This window comes from Aedes aegypti, chromosome 3 (genome assembly GCF_002204515.2).
Source record: "Aedes aegypti strain LVP_AGWG chromosome 3, AaegL5.0 Primary Assembly, whole genome shotgun sequence".
NCBI lineage: Eukaryota > Metazoa > Arthropoda > Insecta > Diptera > Culicidae > Aedes > Aedes aegypti.
In genome coordinates this window covers 18,263,708-18,284,972 of record NC_035109.1, presented here as the reverse complement: position 1 = coordinate 18,284,972, position 21,265 = coordinate 18,263,708, and the positions used below count along the sequence as shown (strand labels likewise).

The 21,265-nt window shown below is 37.0% G+C and overlaps 1 non-coding gene across 1 annotated transcript; it reads right to left on the bottom strand.

Annotated features, from left to right (window-relative positions):
* Positions 1-20,505: 20,505 nt before the first annotated feature.
* On the bottom strand, positions 20,506-20,587 carry Trnas-aga. The gene has a single exon. It is a non-coding gene; the product is annotated as a tRNA-Ser (tRNA).
* Positions 20,588-21,265: the final 678 nt, after the last annotated feature.

Below are 21,265 nucleotides of genomic sequence, written 5' to 3'. Positions count from 1 at the left end.
TCTAGTCCATTAAAAATTAGTTTTGAATGCTGTATATTTCTTTTTTGTTAGGTGTACGAATATGGAATTGGGTCAATTATAGACACAATCTCAATACTTTTCCATTATTCCAAAGATTTAAGCAAATGAATACAGTTTGTCATTGCCAAACAATAGATGACACCTATGACATTTGTTATTGATAAAGCATATCGAAGTCCATGCATTATTTAATAGTTTTATACCAACTTGATATGAAAACAGTGCCCCGTACGAAAATGAAATTGAGTCACTGTAAGTGCTCGTTTGATTTTTGCACTATTCGATTTTGGCAACTCGGAAATGCATGTACGAAACAAAATTAATCATGGGTCAATCACCAATCCACATCATGGACAATAGAAAGATTCGCGAATTAGGCGAAACTGACAAAATGTACACAATTTAAGAAAATATAGCGTTGAAATTGTAGCTCGATTGTCTATTCACTGCACTTGAACTTTTCCCCTATCGATAATTAAACTATTCAAAAAACGCAAATTTGTAGAAGACTAAACTTCACCTCATGCCAAACCACACACTTTATTGATTACACCTGTGTTTTTGTTTATCAAAGTGATGGGCGCATCTGAAATCGAAATCAAAACACGGCGAGAGTAAACGGCGACACTGCAAACAAAAAATAAACAAGGCGTACATGGCGGGCTTTATTGAAACCAGAATGTAAACACGGCGCAAAAGTAATAGGCGACACTGAAAATAATATCGATTACAGGCTCATAACAATCGGCGATACTGGCATCCTTGAGTGCGTTTAAGGCGAAACCTTATAATATATTTTTTAGTACGAAATAGCTAGGGAAATTGTAGGAGATGTGTGTGGTATTGATGAGGATTTTAAAACTAGGTTTATGAAATGTGTATTAAAGTGGAAAGGTTAAAGTTTGAGTATATTTTCTCCAATTGGGATTAAAAATTGCACATGAGAATTTCATTGGTTATTTTCTCATTGTTATTGAATTGTCAGATAGGCCCTTATCGCGAATCCCTCTCGACATATATTAAGAGGATGAGTCGAAAGAAGAAACAGTTCCCCTAGAAACAAATTTGGTTACCGCATTGTTTGACGCCCCCGATTCCATCATCAAGAGACAGCACAATGCACCACGATGAAAGGAAAAATGAGATAGAGAGTGAAAGAAAACGAAAATGTAAAGAAAGACGCGTGCCAGACACAACGAAAAAAATGCAAACGAATGGTTTCGAAACCTCCTCGGCGCTTTGCTCGCCTGGCAAAAGTAGAGCATTGTTGTGTCGGATTTTCTCCAAATTACCCGGCGGCGACGACGACACGACTCGGAAACGTGACTTCCCTTCTGTAGCGAACCAAAAAAAAAGAAACACAAATCGCAATCGGGTATCATCTTCACTCGATGATGATCATCTGGGAGAATCGATATTTTGCGGCTGATAAAAGAAGAGATAGGACGACATTCCTCGCCGCCTTTACTGGCTGCATCAAACAGCTGGTCAGCTAGCCGTGAAAGACCGAAAAAAAGTTGCTCGCCTGGTTTCCGAATTGATCACGGGACGGTTCAGAAAGTGACCATCCAAGCGCCGTACGTCGCGCTGGTCAAGCACTCCGGGCATCGCGCAGTGGTTCAAACGGTATTTTTTCCTATGGAAATTTCTCATCGTAATAAACTGTATTGGCGTTTTGAATTGGGATAGCTTAAGGCCCAAAGTAAAAATGGAGCAACTGTCAAAAGTGAAAAAGCAGTTTTCGCCGTAAAATCGACAAATTTAAAAAAATAAAAACACAGCTGTTTCATTTTCAAAATGAAAAGGCTGTGTGTTTTTTTCGATTTGTTGATTTCAAGGGCGAAAACTACTTTTTCATTTTTGAAATTTGCTTCATTTTTACTTGCGCCTTAATTCACCAATTTTGTGTTGTTCGTCATGATGAGTTTTTGCCAACCAAATATTCTGAATTTCAGCTTATATACTAAGAAGTATCGATACAAATTTTGAACCCCATATGTTTAACTGGTCTTCCTTAGTCGAGTGGTTAGAGTTCACGACTACAAAGCAAAGCCATGCTGAAGATGTCTGGGTTCGAATCCCAGTCGATCCAGGACCTTTTCGTGATGGAAATTTCCTTGACTTCCCTGGGCAAAGCGTATCATCGTACCTGCTACGTGATACACGAATGCGAAAATGGCAACTTTGGCAAAGAAAGCTCTCAGTTAATAAGTGAAAGTGCTCATTGAACACTAAGCTGAGAAGCAGGCTCTGTCTCAATGAGGACGTAAATTACGTCACGTAATGCCAAGAAGAAGTATTATGTATACGGTAGAAATCAAGACCAACATTTATTTATAATTATTGTTTTCTCGGGCCCCGTTCGTCGCAGCTAATATGTGTATAGTGCGCTGTGTTCATAAAAATCGTAAGAATGCAGCGCCACACTAAAAAACTGATTTCAAAATGCGGCGAGTTGAGGCGCGCCGCGAGTCTCACTGGCGCGATCCGGTTTGGTGGCGGTGCGACAATATATTTAACGATCAAGGCTCCGTCATTATCGAAACTTCAACAGCAGATTTGACGTAGGACTACGTCTTTGTTTTCTATATTGGGGTGCACTTTAAAAGTACGGAAAATGAGACATGTAACGAAATTAGGGGAGATTTTGAACGTTAATAAAAATTTGATAAATGTTGACCCCTTTCTTATCCAACCAATCACGTTCGAGCATTTTTCGACGGTATCGCTTCCCACTATAAAAAAACGGGTCCCTGCTTCTTCCCTCAGTCTTCTTTTTGCGGTCGGACTGTGAACACGATCAGGCGAGTCATTTTCGCTTTGCTTTTGCACCCGCGTCACAGTCCAAGTTTTCAAGAGCGAGAGTGAAAGAAGATGTAAATATAGATAAGTTTAAAATAGATCGTATCGGTAAAGAAGCAAAGAAGCTACAGATCAACTGATTCCGGCACAGTATCGGCCACGAGCACAAAGTGCTTAAAAAAAATTGCGACATGTTTAAAATGCTTTTGAAGAGAAATTCTGATTGAACAATTTTCATCATTTTGACACCCATCCATCAGAAATTCACCTTCATACTAAAGAAAACTATTGATTATCAATAGTGAACTATAGAATATTTGGTAAATGTCAAGCATTCCAACTATTCATGTTTGATCAATTTCTCACGCATTATCATTTTCCGCAATTTTCAAGTAATTCTTAGCCCAACACATTATTGGCACATATCCATTTCCCAGATTGATCGACTAGAAGAGAAGAGCACGAATGGGAGGAGCATCATTTGCTTATCTAAGAGTTTAAAGCTGGATTCGGTTTCATTCCATTTTCACTTTCGAGCTGGTAAGAGCTCTTTCGAACCTGCTTAGCGAGGAGCACCAGGCAGACAGAAGCCTGCTGAGCTGTTGCTCAGCGTCTAGTTTGTGAAATCGCTCAAGATTTCTGGATTGACCTGCGCTTACAGATTCCGGCTCGTGATAAACTCACCATCTGTGGTGCAGTCAAGAGTCAAGCCCGTTAGGCATCATAACCACTCTTATTGTGCAAATCGAGCGTCCAGCCTGTGGTATCGCTCAAGATTTCAAATTTAAGCTACGTTTTAAGATTTCGACTTCAGCCGTGTGATCTAATACCTGTTGCTGATGTGTGCCATCCACACCACAAAACAATCAGCTGGTTCGTCTTATAAGCAGAGAACTTATTCAAATTTATACACTTGCGTTAAGGATTCTTCGTTTAACCATGGCAATCAACTGATAACATTCTGTAGTGCGATTCATCTATGACAGCATCCGAGCTAACAAAACCTTTGGCTCTTTTCAGGGCCACCAAATGTGCGTAAAAGAGTTAACAGAGTAATATTTCCAACTTTATTTATCACATTGCAAAGCAATGAATAATATTTCTCTCAAACCATAAGATCAACAAAGCGATGACTGAAGCTTTCATTATAATCTTCGAATAACTTACTATAGACAAATTGCTGTTAAATATTGTTTAATTAGAATTACTTAGAATTCACTTCAGCATGCTGAACAAGCCTCAATCACTACTGTTCTGTCCAATGCTACCATATATTTCGTAGGAGGTTATTAATATAATTCCAAAATGATCATACAACCTGAAGTGAAATTTCACATTTTCATAGATAAATATGACGAATTCATCGGATAAAGATAATGTATATTTGGGACATGATTAAACGTACACTTGGCTGCAAATCGTTATATGCATAAATATTTACGAAATTTTTGAGCACTTAAAACAGTATGGAGTCAAAACGAGCAACAAGAACTACATCAAATTCAGTTAAATTAACCATCGTGGTCCTACGTCACCAGTTCGTACAACCTCATAGGGATGTACCCTTATAGTTTTTCAAGCAACCCAACAATAATGTCAGCGTCATTTCATCCACGGTTACTTTAAAAAAAAAAAATCAAAAAAATCCTCGTGTTGTTATTCGAGAAAATCCATTAAGAACTTTTCAAAAAATTCATCAAATTTGACCCTGTGTTTGATCATGAAGTTCCTCTAGATTTATTTCTAGGAATTTCACCAGAACTTCAACGAAGAATTACAACTGTAGTTCTTCCAAACATTTCTCTAAAAATCCCATGGAGTCTACAAAAGTTTATTTAAGGTTCCATACTAATTTAATCTGCAGCAGATTTCCAAAAATTCCTCCTACACATTTTTTAAGGGGTTCTGTCCGATGTTTTTCAAGGAGTTAGTTCAGAAAATGGTGCAGGCTATTATCTCAAGATTTGATTGATTCTTTTTCTTTTTCAATCATTCTGACAATTTAACTAGAAACACTTCTAAAATTTTCTCAAGGATCTATGAGTTCTTCTAGTAACTCTTATTCATCAAGGGTGATTTTAAAATTTACACAAGTTTCATTAGAGATTACTTGATAATATGCTTTAGTAATACCTCTCGCATGTTTTCTCAAATTTTTGAAAAATTCCTGGAAGAATACTTGGACAAATCTTTAAAGACTTCCTTGAGAAATCTTAAAGAATTACTATAGGAATTTCTGAAGAAATCTTCGAGTAATTCGAGTAATTGAGATTTTAACTAGGAATGCTCCCAAAGATATATCCATCTTTAGAGACATTCCTAGTTAAAATCTTAAAAAAATTAAGAAAAATAATTTTGTCGACAATCGATCATTTTCATCATTCTTTCAGTTCAGTTCAGTTCTCCAAATCTTGAAAATTGTTCGAATTGATGGTTCTAATTTTGAAGCCACTGTGAGACAATGTGATGGATTTTACTAAGGTGGCGCAGATCATTGAAGCGTGCCAATAGTTCTCTCTTTCATTCTCCCGCTGTTCTTATGCAGCGCAAATAGTGACGTCACTATTTGCGCTGCATAAGAACCGCGGGAGAATGAAAGAGAGAACTATTGGCACGCTTCAATGATCTGCGCCACCTTAGTAAAATCCATCACATTGACTGTGAGATGCTTGCCTTCTCGGAAAGGTGCCGCTGCAGTGCGCATTCGCTCCGCTTCGACACCGACGATGAACGAAGGATTCGAAGGAGTTCAAATTTAGCGAAAATAATCGCACCACTTTCATAATCACCTGACGACGACGTTGGTCTCCCGCTGCGATGCTACCAGGCGCACTGACTCGCTAGCGATTGCCCCTTCGGAAGAAATCGTTCGTTCCGTTCCGTTTTAGTAGGAGAAAATGCTCCTCCGCTACTCAAAAGTGCTTACGTTGTTTAAGGGAGTGGGTAGGGGGAGGAGAAAGCCAACAAAGTTAGGGGTACTCAACAAAAGGGTGCATACAGTGTAAAGAGAGGTGGATAGAGTGCTCAAAAACCGAATGAAATTTTGATTTGGTGATGGAAGTCATCGAAAACGGCAACTGTGCGCAATCAATTTCGCCTCCGTGTGGTGCTGGCAGGGATCCATTTTTCTTTGACCACCACTAAACTCGATATGTTGGGCATGGGAGAACAGTTTCTCGAGGAGGTAAGCAGAATGGTGAAATGTTACTAAGAATGTACTAGTGTTGGGAAGTATTGCGATTGCAGTTGTAAATATATGCAAAATTTCAATGATTTTAAATTGGATATTTAGCTACATATACACACACTTAAATTATGAAGAGTTCATCCAACAAACCTTTTTGCTGAGTTCATCTCTTGAAGCTTGTTAATCTTATGATCATATTTTGTCGATTCAACAATCATGATTTGCCAGACAAACAATGATGTTATTCAATTCAACCAACAGCAAAACTTGTCATTTATTGTAAAATATATAGTGTAGCAACAAAAAAAACATTGCAGCTTGCATATGATAAAATTTGTAAGGAAATTTTTATCACAATTTCTCAATTTAGCATCGATAACAATTTCACCCTTTTTAAAAAGCGTGATAAGGTTGAAGCAAACATTGAAGTACTCGGTTCGATTAGATTATTAACTAATGCATCGATCACTAATAAGAAAGTCATGCACAATCTTCGACCTGGCGGCACTCGTGGCCATGGCAAAAACATTTCACCCCTACTTTGAGGAGAAGCAACCTATCGCGTAGCGTTTCACTTTCTCTCGGTCTCCAACCCTGGTAGGCATTGTTCATTTCATACTCTCACGCTTACGCTGATGGTCACAGTCGTTGCGCCGCCGATGTTCGTTCGGTTCTTACCACGCCTCCAATCTCCATGAAGCGGAGAAACTTCAGCGGCTGCAACAAATGTGGTGTGACGGGTGTGTGACACATGCGTGCAGCACATCACCGGAGGCGTAGAGGGCAAAAGAGTCAGTTCGGCCGTAGCACTATGGGCGATCCAGGTGGCCAATAATTCTGAGGTTTTTCTGTACATCATTCCTAAACACTTCTATTGAGATAATTCTGAAAAGTATACGCTGAATAAAATTTACTGGATAATCAGAATATATACAATGATCTTTATACACTGTTTGATCACTGATGAACAACTGTGAGCATTCCTCGTATCCTTAGTGTAAAGTGCATGTCGCCCAACTTCATTTCCATTGATAGGTAGTGAAGTATCGATTTCTGTACAATTCTTGTTTTGATTCTTAATACATTAATGGAAATATATAGTGCGATAAAAGGGCCAGCTATTAACACCCTTCATAGAGACTTACATCTTAGCGAATTCATGTCTCTTATCGAACATTTGAGTAAAATAGATATAATTTGGGAAACACTTGCCTGCAACAAGAACTTTGTTTATTTAACTTGAATAATATAATTTTCAGGACACTTCATCATAGACAAAAAGATAAGACTCCATATATTCGCATCATGGGCTGAAAGCTTATTGAAAAAGCTCTCAGAAAGACAAAATAATAGATAGAACTGTACTTGAACATGTGAGAACTACTCATAAAAAAAATGTTTTTTATAGACTTTTTTGTCTCATGTTGTCCTAGGCTTACATATATTCCCAAGACTTTATTTAGTTAATTATTGTAACAGCACAATATAAAACGTAAAAACACAACACAATATATAGTAAAATTATCAAAACAATATATGACATTATATTGTTTCGAAAATTTCACTGTATGGTATATGAGTTTTTTTAGAATTTGAAATACGGATTGTTAAGTATAATGGCAAATATTGGTATTTGCTCAAACTTAGCTTAATAAGAAAAGATTTTGAATTTGGTATGAATTGTTCTCCAACTTAACAAATTGTTGAGAAGTAGAAAAAAAAGAATGATTTCATGGTTTCAGAAAAATGTACGCTAGGCGTTTGAAACATCAAAATGTTTGCATTGTTTTACTTTAGCGATACTTATCTAATTGATGATACATCTGTATCAAAATAGCATTGTAAGAATCAGAATTGATGGAGTTTCCGAAGTATCTTTAGTATGCCAAATTATCATCCGGTCCGGTCTGTCTGAACACCAACCAATTATTGTTCGTTTTGTTGACGAATAGATTTTTTTTTAGGCACTCCGTGCTCGTGGCCACTACTGTGCCGGACTCAGTTGATCTGTAGCTTCTTTATCGATACAGTTCTATTTTTAACTTAGCTATATTTACATCTAGTTTCAGAGGAGAGAGCTCTGCTATTAGTGAGGCTAGCTGCCTGCGAAGAGGGTCAGTTTGTCTCAGTCACCATCTGATACTGACGGAGGATGGATGTGCTCCCCAAAGCACGGTCCTCCGTGAGGCGTCTTCTGGTGGCTGGACGCGTTTTTTTTGTGGAGGAGCTGGGAATCGAACCCATAACCTTCCGCTAATGAAGCGAAAGCGTAACCTCAAGGCTACAGACCCCCCTAACGAATAGATTGTCGTGCACATTTTCTACGTGGGGAAATACATACTCACACGTTAATTTATATGGCAGTTTAGTAGAAGCACTCACCTTGCATTCAATGCACAATCCAACAGTTTGCGTTAAATGTTGATGTTGTTAGCTACGACGCCTTTCAATATATGACAAACTTAGTGGGAGAATATTTTGGTGGGACAAAATTTTTTACGTGTGAGTCTATTGGAGGGCAAAATCCTCAATATTTTTACTAAAATATTTTTCGCCCAATATTTCTTGCTCTTTGAACAAAGTTTACTTCTGCCCGGCATGCTGCATATAAAAAAGCAACAGTGCTATCTTATTTTTTTTCTATCTTATTGAAGATAGGGCATTGAAACTACAAAAAATAATCCACCAATCTTCGATACTAGGTAACTCTAGTGATTTATACATTTACGATTAATTTGATAAAAAACCATTTAATAACGTCTGCCAAAAAAGTGAAATAAGGAGCGTGTATGGCTGTCCGTTTCACCGATTCGTTTAACCCACCGTCGGTCGCCCTAGTGTACTGAGTACACGCACTTTGCGAAAACTCGAAAAACACGTTGAAAACCCCTTCAAATTGATACGGGTGTTGGTCCTATTCTAAGATCTACTCTTCTTCTTGCTTGTAGGGAAGAAATTTTTCGAAAAAATCAACGAAAAGTATTCGAAAACTTTTTAATTTAAAGTTTTAAAGTTTTTATGCGTGTACTCCGTACACCAGTGCGACCGCTCGTGTAACTTATTTTTTACCGGGCCCGTCACACGAGTGGTCGCATCGTGTACTGAGTACACGCGGGGCATTTTGATTATAAATCTAAAGCTAGGCAAGATAGAGCATTGATGTCTTCGGCATATTTCTTCAGTTCAGCGGTACCAATCGGACAGTGGACAAATGAAACTTTGAAAACATCCTCACCCTTCAGTGGCCATCAGAATGTGTCCCGGGGGAACCGATGAAGTGGACATATCGCAATGCAACATCTCGAACACAAATATCTCAGGATCTAGATTTTTTAGCAAGATGGTGTCTTCGGCAAAGTTGTTCAGTAGATCAAGGACTAACATGTGATAGGCTGCTTGTTTCGGAAATCTGTCACCAGTTGGCGCTAGTGATCATGTAATTTTTCAAACACGGATATCTCAGGATCCTGATTACCTAGAAAAATGCGGTCTTCGACAAAGTTGTTTAGTAGGCCAAGGACTATCATATTATAGGCCATCTAACTTGAAATTCTGCCATCAGATGGCGCTAGTGAGCATGCAATATTTCAATCACGGAATATCTCAGGATCCCGATTTTTAAGAAACATGGTGTTATTGGCAAAGTTGTTCGATAGTTCAAGGACTAATATGTGATGATCTATTTAATTCGGAATTCTTTCACCAGATGACGCTAGTGAGTATTACATTTTTTGAAAACAGATATCTCAGGATCCCGATTGCCTAGAAAGTTGACGTCTTCGGCAGAAGTATTGAGTACGTCAAGGTCTAGCATGTGATAGACCACCCAACTAGAAATGCTACCACCAGATGGCGCTAGTGAGCATGTTGTATTTTGATCGCGGCTGTCTCAGGATAGCAGTACCATACCGAAATACCGTAAGGTGGGTCCGGGGAGATAAGGGTCTGAGGCCAAGGGTAATGTCGATGCACTGTACACCACTTGAGCAAGTCAACAAGGATTGCTCAAGTACAGTGCATTGGCTGGTTTTAGTGGGTCGTCGTTGGTGCGGCATCCCCACACTGCCTGAAATACCTTCTAGGGCGTCTGTTTGCAGATTTTCCCCTTGTAAAAAAAAATCTCAGGATAGCGAGACGGGGTTGGTGGTCTAATGGCTACCGCTTCTGCTCCATAAGAATGTCATGGGTTCAATCCCAGGCCCGTCCATTTCCTCGTACTTCGAAGTTGTATCTTGCACTTGCTTCTATCTACCACTCTTAATGAGCCATTCTCGCTGAAACCAGGCCACCATCGGCACCCAGCTTAGTGTTCTTATGAGCACTTCTGCAGTTATTAACTGAGAGCTTTCTTTGCCAAAGTTTCCATTTTCGCATTCGTATAACGTGTGGCAGGTACGATTATACTCTATGCCCAAGGAAGTCAAAGAAATTTCCATTACGAAAAGATCCTGGACCGACCAGGATTCGAACCCAGATACCTTCAGCATGGCTTTGCTTTGTAGCCGCGGACTCTAACCACTCGGCTAAGGAAGGCCTCCTAACATGTTATAATCCGTTTGATTCGAAACTATGTTACCAAACGGCGCTATTCAGCATGAAAATTCCATAAGTAAATACAGTGAAACCTCCATGAGTCGATATTGAAGGGACCATCGACTCATGGAAATATCGAGTCATGGAATAGCAATCCTTTGGAAAGCTGATTCTAGGGACCATCATAGTAACCATGAAATTTTGTTTTTAGTATGGTTTCATGAGTCGATATCCAGTCATGGAACATCGACTCATGGAGGTATCAGGTATCAGAAGGCCGCACTGTAATCCAGAATCTTAATTACAGTCAAATTTCCAGTCGATATTTAATGTCATTGTTTATCATTATAGTCAACGCTCCATGATTGCTCTGATAATTGACGCGATGATCGACTCATGGTAATATCCCGTTATGTACAGTAATACCTTGGAAAGCTGTTGTTGGGGATAACTACAGTAAACATGAAATTTGAATTTAAGTATGGATCCATGAGTCGATATTGACTAGCGAAAATTTGACTCATGGAGGTTTCACAATATATCAGTGCAGAGAAAGTTCAATGTTATTAATGTTGCTATAAACCACCTGTATATCGCGTAGATATAGTGCTTCTTATGTGAGGAGAACTGCTGCGCGTTTACGAAGTCTTTTCACGCAAACATAATCAATGTATTCATCAGAAGTTTGACGATTAGGATTAATATAAAAATAAGATTGATCAATTTGAATCTAGAGTTTGAACGATAATGAACCTTATATCACTCTTTTTTTTGTGCTTGCCTATCAATTCACTGGTAGCGAAATATTTTAACATTTGACAAAACGTGCACTGATAGCCCAAATGATCAGAATCATAAGATCCCAAGTAACCACAAGCATTAAGGCATTACCGTATTTCAACTTTTATTCAACGAGTGCAATGCATCATTGCTTTTATTCTGCAATATGCGTGCAGTAATGCTTTAATTCCATTTTATGAATGCAATGTAGCATTGTTCTATTGTAGCAATGAAATGTGCATTAATGGTTGATATACGGTCACCATTCAATGCTTCATTGCATCATCTTACTCAATGCTTCATCGCAACAAAAATGGCAAGATTTCATTGCTCTATTTATTGTCAACCTTCCCCTCACTCAGGCAAATAGACTATAGAAATAGTTGAATATCGCTTATGAAAATTCGCCACAAGAAATCTTGTTGAAATTCGTAGATTTGTCTTACGAGAAACCAGAATTTGAAAACAAAAAATAAGCAACAGCCTGGAATTGAACCAAAAACCTTACGATTGATAGGCCCGTGCACACACCACACGGCTATCGACGATTCAATGTGCCGAGATGCTAAAACGATATATAAAACGTGAAGATTTAGCCCCACACAATGAAAACAAAACAAAATCTCAACAGCAAAAAAGCGACAGCCGTGGTAAACTTGGAAGTGCAACAGTCGTGTCCACTTACTTATTGCGCACTTCACCCCAAATTGGACTATCACAATGTTTGTAGAGTGCAAAAAAGTGTGATAAGGGTGCTCGCTTGCATCGGATCATTAAAACGTATTCGGTACACTTGTTCCTTGAACCACAAGGAATAAGTGAACTAAAAACACCATCCTGATTCGACGTAATCCTGAGCTGCCTACATACTTTGAAGGAGCTTACACACTTGGGACGGTCCAACTTGGAGCGAAATCGACAATATTTATCACTGGCAATGAAAGGGAGCAGCTTGAAGTTGCACAATTTTCCCGGCCAATACATCCAGCATTCATGGTCCGGAGGATAGGCGCGGCGAGTCATCGAAAACATCACACAATTAATTTAGGTTCAAATCCCAGCAACAGGGAGTAAACAAAATACACATATGAATCATAGCAAAAAAAAAAAGCAACGCTGACCTGACATCCAACGAACAAAAACATTTTTGTGTTTCTTTTTTTAATTCTTTCCTTCATGCATTAAATACACTTTGGCTAAAGCTTTTATACGGTACAGACAGTAACTATACTTTAGCAATTGCCAACATAGAGCTAGGAAATGTAGCCGTATTTACACTTTAATAGCGCCCTTTTCCACTTTAATACTGCATTAATGAGACATGTAATGCAGTATGACTTTATATGCCATATTTTATAGAAGCATATTAAGTGATATTGATGCAACTATATACAGCTGTACGGTTACTTGGGACGTTCAGAAAATAAAATGCTCACTTTCGCCAGTTTATATAATTCCAATTATAACTACCCTTAACATGCCAGTACTTTGCTTACTGAAACACTTTAAAGAAGACGTCGAGTTTCAAAATAATCGGGAACTCGAGATTCTGCATTAGAAAAAATTGAATTAAGACCTCTAGTGTAGTCTGATGGAAGTACATACATCTAGCATCCCACTGCATTTTAAATTGAATGTGGAAGAATTTTGTGTACATTTTACCCCTTACACGTTGGCTCGTGATATACAGAATAACTTGATCAAAGACGCGATCTTTCTAATCTAATTTTATTTTCAAAATTCAAAATATAAATATGTTTGAAAATCCAATCTCCCGCATCTTCCTTATCATCCTTACCATAAAAATAGTGTTCTGCGAATTTTTTAGCTTTTACGTTGGTGATTTAAAGGTGGCCCAAAGACAATGTAGGTTTATATGAAAATTACTATGGAAAAAATTTAAAGAATGTTCCAGACATGTTAGTTTTGTAATATAAGTACAAATTTATCATCCCATAGTGAAAACTCATTCCTCAAACCCTAATGAAGGATGTTACTGAAGAAACAACTCTTTTTTGAGCTAAATTGTTTGGGATATTCTTTTTTGTGTTTGCAGGGCTATAATCCCGTATGAAGCTCAATTAAAGCAAACAAACTCATGAATATCTCTTCTCTTATCCGTTGGAATGAATTTATCTCTTCAACAAATTACTTTATTATACAAATGTAAAATTGTGACAAATCTGGCATTCCCTTCATGTGAATGATTTTACGCTGAACTTCACACGGATTTTTCTTTCTGTGTAGTTTGAAAATTGAGTTTTTACTATGTGATGATAAGTTTGTACTTACAATCTAGTACTAACGTGCTTGGAACATTTTTTAAAATTTCTCCATAGTAATTTGCATACAAAACTACATCGCCTTTGGGCCACCTTTTAAAAACCTAGAAAACTGAAAATTTCACAGAACATTATTTTTATGGTAATTTTCGTAACGAACATATGCGAGATTGGATTTTCAAACTTTTTTAAATTATGAACCGCTCTAATAATCACTAACACCGTGTTGTGGAAGAATTGCGAATCAAACGGCACATCACATATTAAGTCCTTGATCTACTTTACAGCTTGCCCCGATCAAAATACAGCATGCTCACAAGCACCATCTGGTAGTCATATTTCAAGTTGGGTGGCCTATCACATGGCATATCACCTAATCAACACTTTTGTTGAAGACGTCAACTTTCTAGGTAATTGGGATCCTGAGATACCTGTTTTCAAAATATGTCATACTCACTAGTGTCATCTGGCGAAAGAATTCCGAATTAAATAGATCATCACATATTAGTCCTTGAACTATCCAACAACTTTGCCAAAAACACTATGTTTCTAAAAAATCGGGATCCTGAGATATTTGTGATTGAAATATTGCATGCTTTTTTTTTTTTTTTTTTTTAATTTCTTCATTAGTATCATTCCAAACATTAAACATTACATTCATTTCTTATATCTAGGTGTTCTGTGTTATTTGACAACACTATCATCCTAATTTGGTAAAACAAATTTAAGATTTAATTAACATTTTGTTAACAACATATTACATTTCATTTGCCGTAGCAGTTCAGTTTTTTTAACAGGTGAGTTGATTTCACCTGCTTATAAGAGAAAAAAAAACGTTTTTAATATACTTAACCTAACTTAACCTAAACATATAACGCATTAATCGTGGCAATAGAAGATTGTAACGATTTTTGCCTGAAATTATTAATGATTGTATTTGACATTTGTTCCAATGTTTCAACATTGGATATTCTATGTAACTCATTGGTACTATACCAGGGAGGAAGCCTCAGAATCATTTTCAAAATTTTATTTTGAATTCTCTGCAGAGCTTTCTTCCTGGTATTACAACAGCTAGTCCATATTGGTACAGCATACAACATGGCTGGCCTGAAAATTTGTTTGAATATCAACAGCTTGTTCTTAAGACAAAGTTTTGATTTTCTATTAATAAGGGGATAGAGACATTTTACATATTTATTACATTTGGCTTGAATGCCCTCAATGTGATTTTTGAAAGTTAAATTCTTATCTAGCATGAGCCCTAGATACTTAACTTCATCTGACCAATTTATTGGAATCCCTCTCATCGTGACAACATGTCTACTTGAAGGTTTCAAATAAAGAGCTTTTGGTTTATGTGGGAATATTATTAGTTGAGTTTTGGAAGCATTAGGAGAAATCTTCCAATTTTGCAAGTATGAAGAAAAAATATCCAAACTTTTTTGCAATCGACTACAGATGACACGCAGGCTTCGACCTTTGGCGGAGAGGCCTGTGTCATCCGCAAACAAAGATTTTTGACATCCCTGAGGTAGCTCAGGTAAGTCAGATGTGAAAATATTGTATAATATTGGTCCCAAAATGCTGCCTTGAGGAACACCAGCTCTTACAGGAAGTCTTTCAGATCTGGAGTTCTGATGATTAACCTGAAGTGTACGATTTGACAGATAACTTTGAATTATTCTAACAATGTATGTTGGAAAATTAAAGTTTTTTAATTTTACAATCAAACCTTCATGCCAAACACTGTCGAATGCTTTTTCTATGTCTAGAAGAGAATATTGCATGCTCACTAGCGCCATCTGATGGCAGATTTTCAAGTTAGATGGCCTATAATATGATAGTCCTTGGCCTACTAAACAACTTTGTCGAAGATCGCATCTTTCTAGGTAATCAGGATCCTGAGATATCCGTGTTTGAAAAATTACATGCTCACTAGCGCCAACTGGTGACAGATTTCCGATACAAGCAGCCATATCACATGTTAGTCCTTGATCTACTGACACCATCTTGCTAAAAAATCTAGATCCTAAGATATTTGTGTTCGAGATGTTGCATTGCGAAATGTCCACTTCATCGGTTCCCCCGGGACACATTCCGATGGCCACTGAAGGGTGAGGATGTTTTCAAAGTTTCATTTGTCCACTGTCCGATTGGTACCGCTGGTGTAACTTTTTTTTGAGCGACTGACGGAAGGTTAATTTTCAGTTAAAATTTAGCAGTTCGATACTTTATTCCCTTTTGGTTGAAAATAAAAAAAAATACTATTCGTCTGTCAAAATTGAAATGGATCGACCACTATATCAATTTTAACCATCAGAGGGGGAAATGACTTTCGAAATGTAACATTTTTACTAATCGTTGAAACAGTTCACAGCCTAAAAATTTGATTAAGTACGCTGAATAAAAAATAACAATTATTTAAACGTTAGGACCTAGACAAACACCACAAAACCCATACAATGTATAATAGAGTCTACTATTTGTTTACTGTTGAATGCTTCAGCAAGTTTGAAACAATTATTGTTCTTACTGTAAATTCACTATTGTTTTTATTGTATCAATACATTCTATGATGTTTCTACTGTATTACAGACAAGAGGTGAATCCGTCTTGATGTGCCAGAAGATATTGATGCAATTAATTACATTTAAATGCATGCATTTTTGCTAATCCGTAGATCCGTAGCTTGATTTTTATTGTTGTCGAAATTACCAACCAAAAATTACAACTGCTAAAACAGTCTCTAAAAAAACCGACAATCGGATATTCAAGTCAAATTGCGATGGTATCTTTGTATAATTGATAATTATATATTTTATGTTGCAGCTTCGAAGTCTAACATGATGAGTTCATCGGATGCAAGAAAACAGCCGTATTATTGGAATGATTGATGTGCGAGGAAACAAATCATTGCACTATTTTCTTGAGTAGCTGATATTTCTATAGCAGATTGCAAGTAAAGTTATAATCTGTTCTGGGCCTCGATTACAAGTTCAACTTAAGCAATCAATGAGCAAAAAAAAAAAAGAATCGTTACAAAGGGACACTCTTATCACTAACGGATTTGTTCTGCTCTTTGTTATGTTTGACCAATGTAAATTTAAAATACAAGATTTGATTCAAACATTCCTTATATGAAAGGCATATGACGACCATAGATTTTGGAATACCGTAAAACGGGGTAACTTTGATGATGCGGGTAACTTTGATAGTGCGAGACCCACAACACACTAAACGAAATAACAAAGTTTATGTTAATCAGTTAAGCAAAACGAATGCAAAAGTAAAGAGTATTAGTAAGATACTTCATGTCAAAGCTATTTTCGTTGGAATCAAGTGCATTTGAAGATTTATATGGAAATATTTATAAGATTTTAGCATTTTTGAAACGCTCACAAACATTTTTTTCTACGATCACTTTTTGATGTAGTTTTGAACAGTTGGTCACTTATCATTGACAGTCTAGTTATCATAGAAAATGAATATGGTCTCAAATCTTTTAGCGAAAAGCATTTTCACAAACTGGGACCAGTTTTGATAATCTAAGTCAGAAATTTCCATACCGCGTTAAACGCCTAGAGGTGTGCAACGCCCTATAAATGTTCCGTAATGCATTCAATTTTGTTCGATTTATACTCCATTATCAAAGTTACCCCAAAACAGAAAACTAACTTTCGATTTTTAGAAAAATTATATATCCATTCAAAATAAATCTTTTGGCAATCTATCAACTAGCACTAACAAATCTTTTGGCAATCGATAGCTAGGATGCCAGTACTTGTTTTAGAAATATAAATTATAATTCTTTGAAACAGCATGATAGGAGTTGGAGACATTTGAATTCCTCAAAGAACTAGGCATAATTAGTACCCTCATGCTATAGCAACTTTATTGATAAGTTATTATAGTTTCGTTCTCTCTTCTATGATTTTATCTTCCAATCGATTTATTTCATAATCTTTAGAAGTGTATATCAAACATGAATGTATACAGAAATCATGAGAAAAATAAACCACTAGCCGTGTCAAAAACATTTAGGATTCACATGCCTCAAAATGCTCCGTTAAATCAGATATGCCTCTAATTTAATTGATGACCTGCATGGAATAATAAGTAGGTATAATAACGTTTGTAATTATCTGGTAGTTATCATTAATCAATCGATTATTAAAGTTTTTAGCTGACCAACATTTCAAACCAAGAAAAATAAAATAAATTCGTTTTTTTACAACAAACAATGAGGTCTTGCTTTGATGATACAGTGGTATCAGGGCCAAGCACGATTACCTAAGAATTTACCTTATATTAATAAGGAGATATATTAAAAAAAAACTAACTACTACTTGACGACATCATTGCTATCCACCTCGATCAAATTTATGAAAAAAAAGCTAGTGATCCACATGGTATATGGTACGATAGGAATGACATCACATGTTTACAATAAAATTTGATGTTTACATCAGTAAAGAGCCTGCCTTGTTAATATTGTTTGCCGTGGGGCAAGTCGTTGTGAATGAAGAAAAAATGTATTTGATGCTAATTGATGCATATTAGATATGCACTGAAAAAGTGAACCACCCCTTGATTACAGATCATTTCACTGTTGCGTGGATGTGTAATCAAACTTCAATGTTATCATTCCATATACTTTTAAATTTAAAATATCCTCACTTTGTAAAAATGAGTTCATATGATCGTATGACATTTTAAAAATTGTTGCTGCAAAAAAACCTCAATATTTTAGGGGGCTTTTGATTGACAATGCTATTCGTGATCTAACGCAAATCTAAAATGCGTAGGGGGCGCTGTTCTAGAATGACGATTAGTGCATCCCAGTAGAAAGTACTAGTGATAACTTCGAAAGAAAAATTACCACAATCAGTTTTCTAATAATATTTTGACAATGCAAAGCACAGGGTATCGTAAATATTGAATTTGAACTTGCAAAACTTTCGCAACTTTACCTCACATTTCATCGTCAAATGAAGGACAAATCAAACTTAAACTTATTGCCAAGTTGTTCAGCCAATCTTTAATGATAACTTATTTTGATAACCCTCAAAATTTTATCTTTGTTCACATTTTGCGTGTTCCTTTCAAATTTAATTGTTTCAATGGCTCAATAATTTCCACAACATCATACAATACTAATCAAACGATGTCCAGAAAATCGATTACAATTTTAGTAGTTAATTAAAGAGATACATCATGCACAAGGTGTTCACTTTACGAAATGAACAGTCCTTATATCGTTACACTGAAGCAAAAATACTTACTTTCACATCAATCGCTAGAACAACTGTTTCGGTATTGATAACACAGCGTAACAAAAATGACATTTTTGCGTGTTTCAAGGATTAAATTATATGTCTCTAGTAGATTTGGGATTGCTGAATCTGATCCCGTTTTCAGAAATGTTCTAGCACGTCACAATTTTTAGCTACAGGTCGCCAAAGTTGTATAAAAACTATTTTAATTGATGTTTACGTAATATTTAAAGTATAATTTACCAAACTTTTTTGTAATGTGAAGCAGCAAGCATGCAAAATAGGACTTCAACTTTCATTTCGGATATAATTTTGTTGAAATTGCTCGATAAAATTTAGATTAAATCGATTTTTTTTCAACATACTTGCAGTCATCATACAAAACTCGTTTCTCTTCAATGGCAAAATACAATACATTTCTAAAACACAAAAAAATAACTTTTGAGCATCGATAGTATAATGAACATTGCTTATAGGTAGTTATTAACTTAAAGTTTGAATTATGTGTGAAATTAAGCAAATAGATCGCCATACAAGCTGACAGACTTGAATGCAAGTTGGCTGATATAGCCAAATTTTGCATTTTCAACAGCCAATATCTCAAAAACAAGACGTGCTGTGAAATTTTTGAAAACGGCAATGGATACAGCAACTCTTAATTAAGTAAATAGCGGTATTTTTATACTGGAGACAAAAACGTATAATGGGTACAAGTTCGGTCAAGACTAATCACATGTTATCAAAACATGTCTAGTTTGTACTTGCTTGAAATAATGCCATACGTTTACAAATATAACACAAAAAAGTGACGGTATTTTCATGGTGTTAATAATAATTTTGTATCACAAAACTTATGATTATGAGACGTCAAATATATGTTTGGCCGCCAGCCTGTATCGGAACTGCCCACAGTGCGTTGTCGGGAACGGTCGCCGTCGCATCGATGCACTGCTGCTGTTGAACATGTCCGCCTGGTGCTCGGATTCGCTCAAACCGCGTGGCCTAGCTAAGAGGCGTGAACTAAAGTCGCGCTTCGTTCGCGAGCCGTTCCCTACACGAAATTGCATACCGTCCGGAGGGAGGAGGAAGTCGTCCACTCGGCTTATCTGGTTGCATCGTTTGCAGCGGCACTCCACTCCCTGTTTTCTGCTGAGTGGGATTGATTTTTTCGCTTGAATCCAGGTGGGTGTTCTTCGATGCAGCAGCTCCTGAAGTTACTGTTGAACTCACGCGACTCGTTTCTTCCCCCATTACGAAAGGGATATGACGTGACTCAACGTGTCGTCGTACTGGACAGAGGATGCCATGAATTTGGAGAAGCGAAGTGCATCTTTTCGGCGAGATCTCTCACACTCACTTTCCGCCATTATTACACCTACCTATAGGTAGATTATCTACAGCTACAAACACTTCTTGTTGCGCTTTTCTAGTCGCCGGGCAGAAACCACGAGACGACGATGTTTGCGTTTGATGCTCCTCTGCACGGCTCGGATCTCATTTGCGCCAGATTTCCTTCTTTCCTATTAGTTTCGTGGACTCGTTTTGTGAGACATTTTGTTTTTAGCGAAAAAATTGGTGGGAGTTGGTGAGAAAGGCATTGCAAAAAAAAAGTAAAAAGGACTGTCGCAGTCGGTAGGATTCGAACCTACGCTCCCAGAGGGAATCTGATTTCTAGTCAGACGCCTTAACCGCTCGGCCACGACTGCTTCTTCTTTAACAAGTGTTTAAACTTAATTTTAATATGTTCATTTGGACCAAAGCTGCTTCTGCTTGAGATGTCTGCGCACGGTCGACACTCGACTCAAGAGCTCGGGTGACTTGCGCAATAGGCATTCACTTAGTGTTGAACATTTATTAAGACTATTTGCGAAAAATTCTGCGGTAAAAAGCACTGTTATAGCAGACTACGCCCATTACCATGGAGTTATATACCAATTTACTAAGTTACGGTTATTTTCTCTTCCATCGACAGTTAAGCCATAACCTCATGGTAATTAAAGCGATCGCATTATTTAATCCTTTTTACCAGTGTCGTTTTACCGTCATTATTTAATGTCTTTTTACCGTCTTAATACTTATCATAGTCGTGTAGGTAATTAAAAGACCAATCGAGGCTAAACTTGATTAGCACAAGCGATAAAAAATGGGTGAATCTTCAAAGATTGGCCATTAGAGTGGCACATAAGATCGTCTTTGCTCCACACCGCCAATTTGAATCTAGATCAAATTATGTATGTCCTCACAAAATTTGAGCTCATATGGATGAAAACTGAGACTACATAAGCCAAATTTGCATGGAAATTACTATGTGAAAATCATTCAATCGGTCAGTGTTTGCCTATGTGCTCTTGAGGATTAGAGCTACACAGATACTGTTCGATACA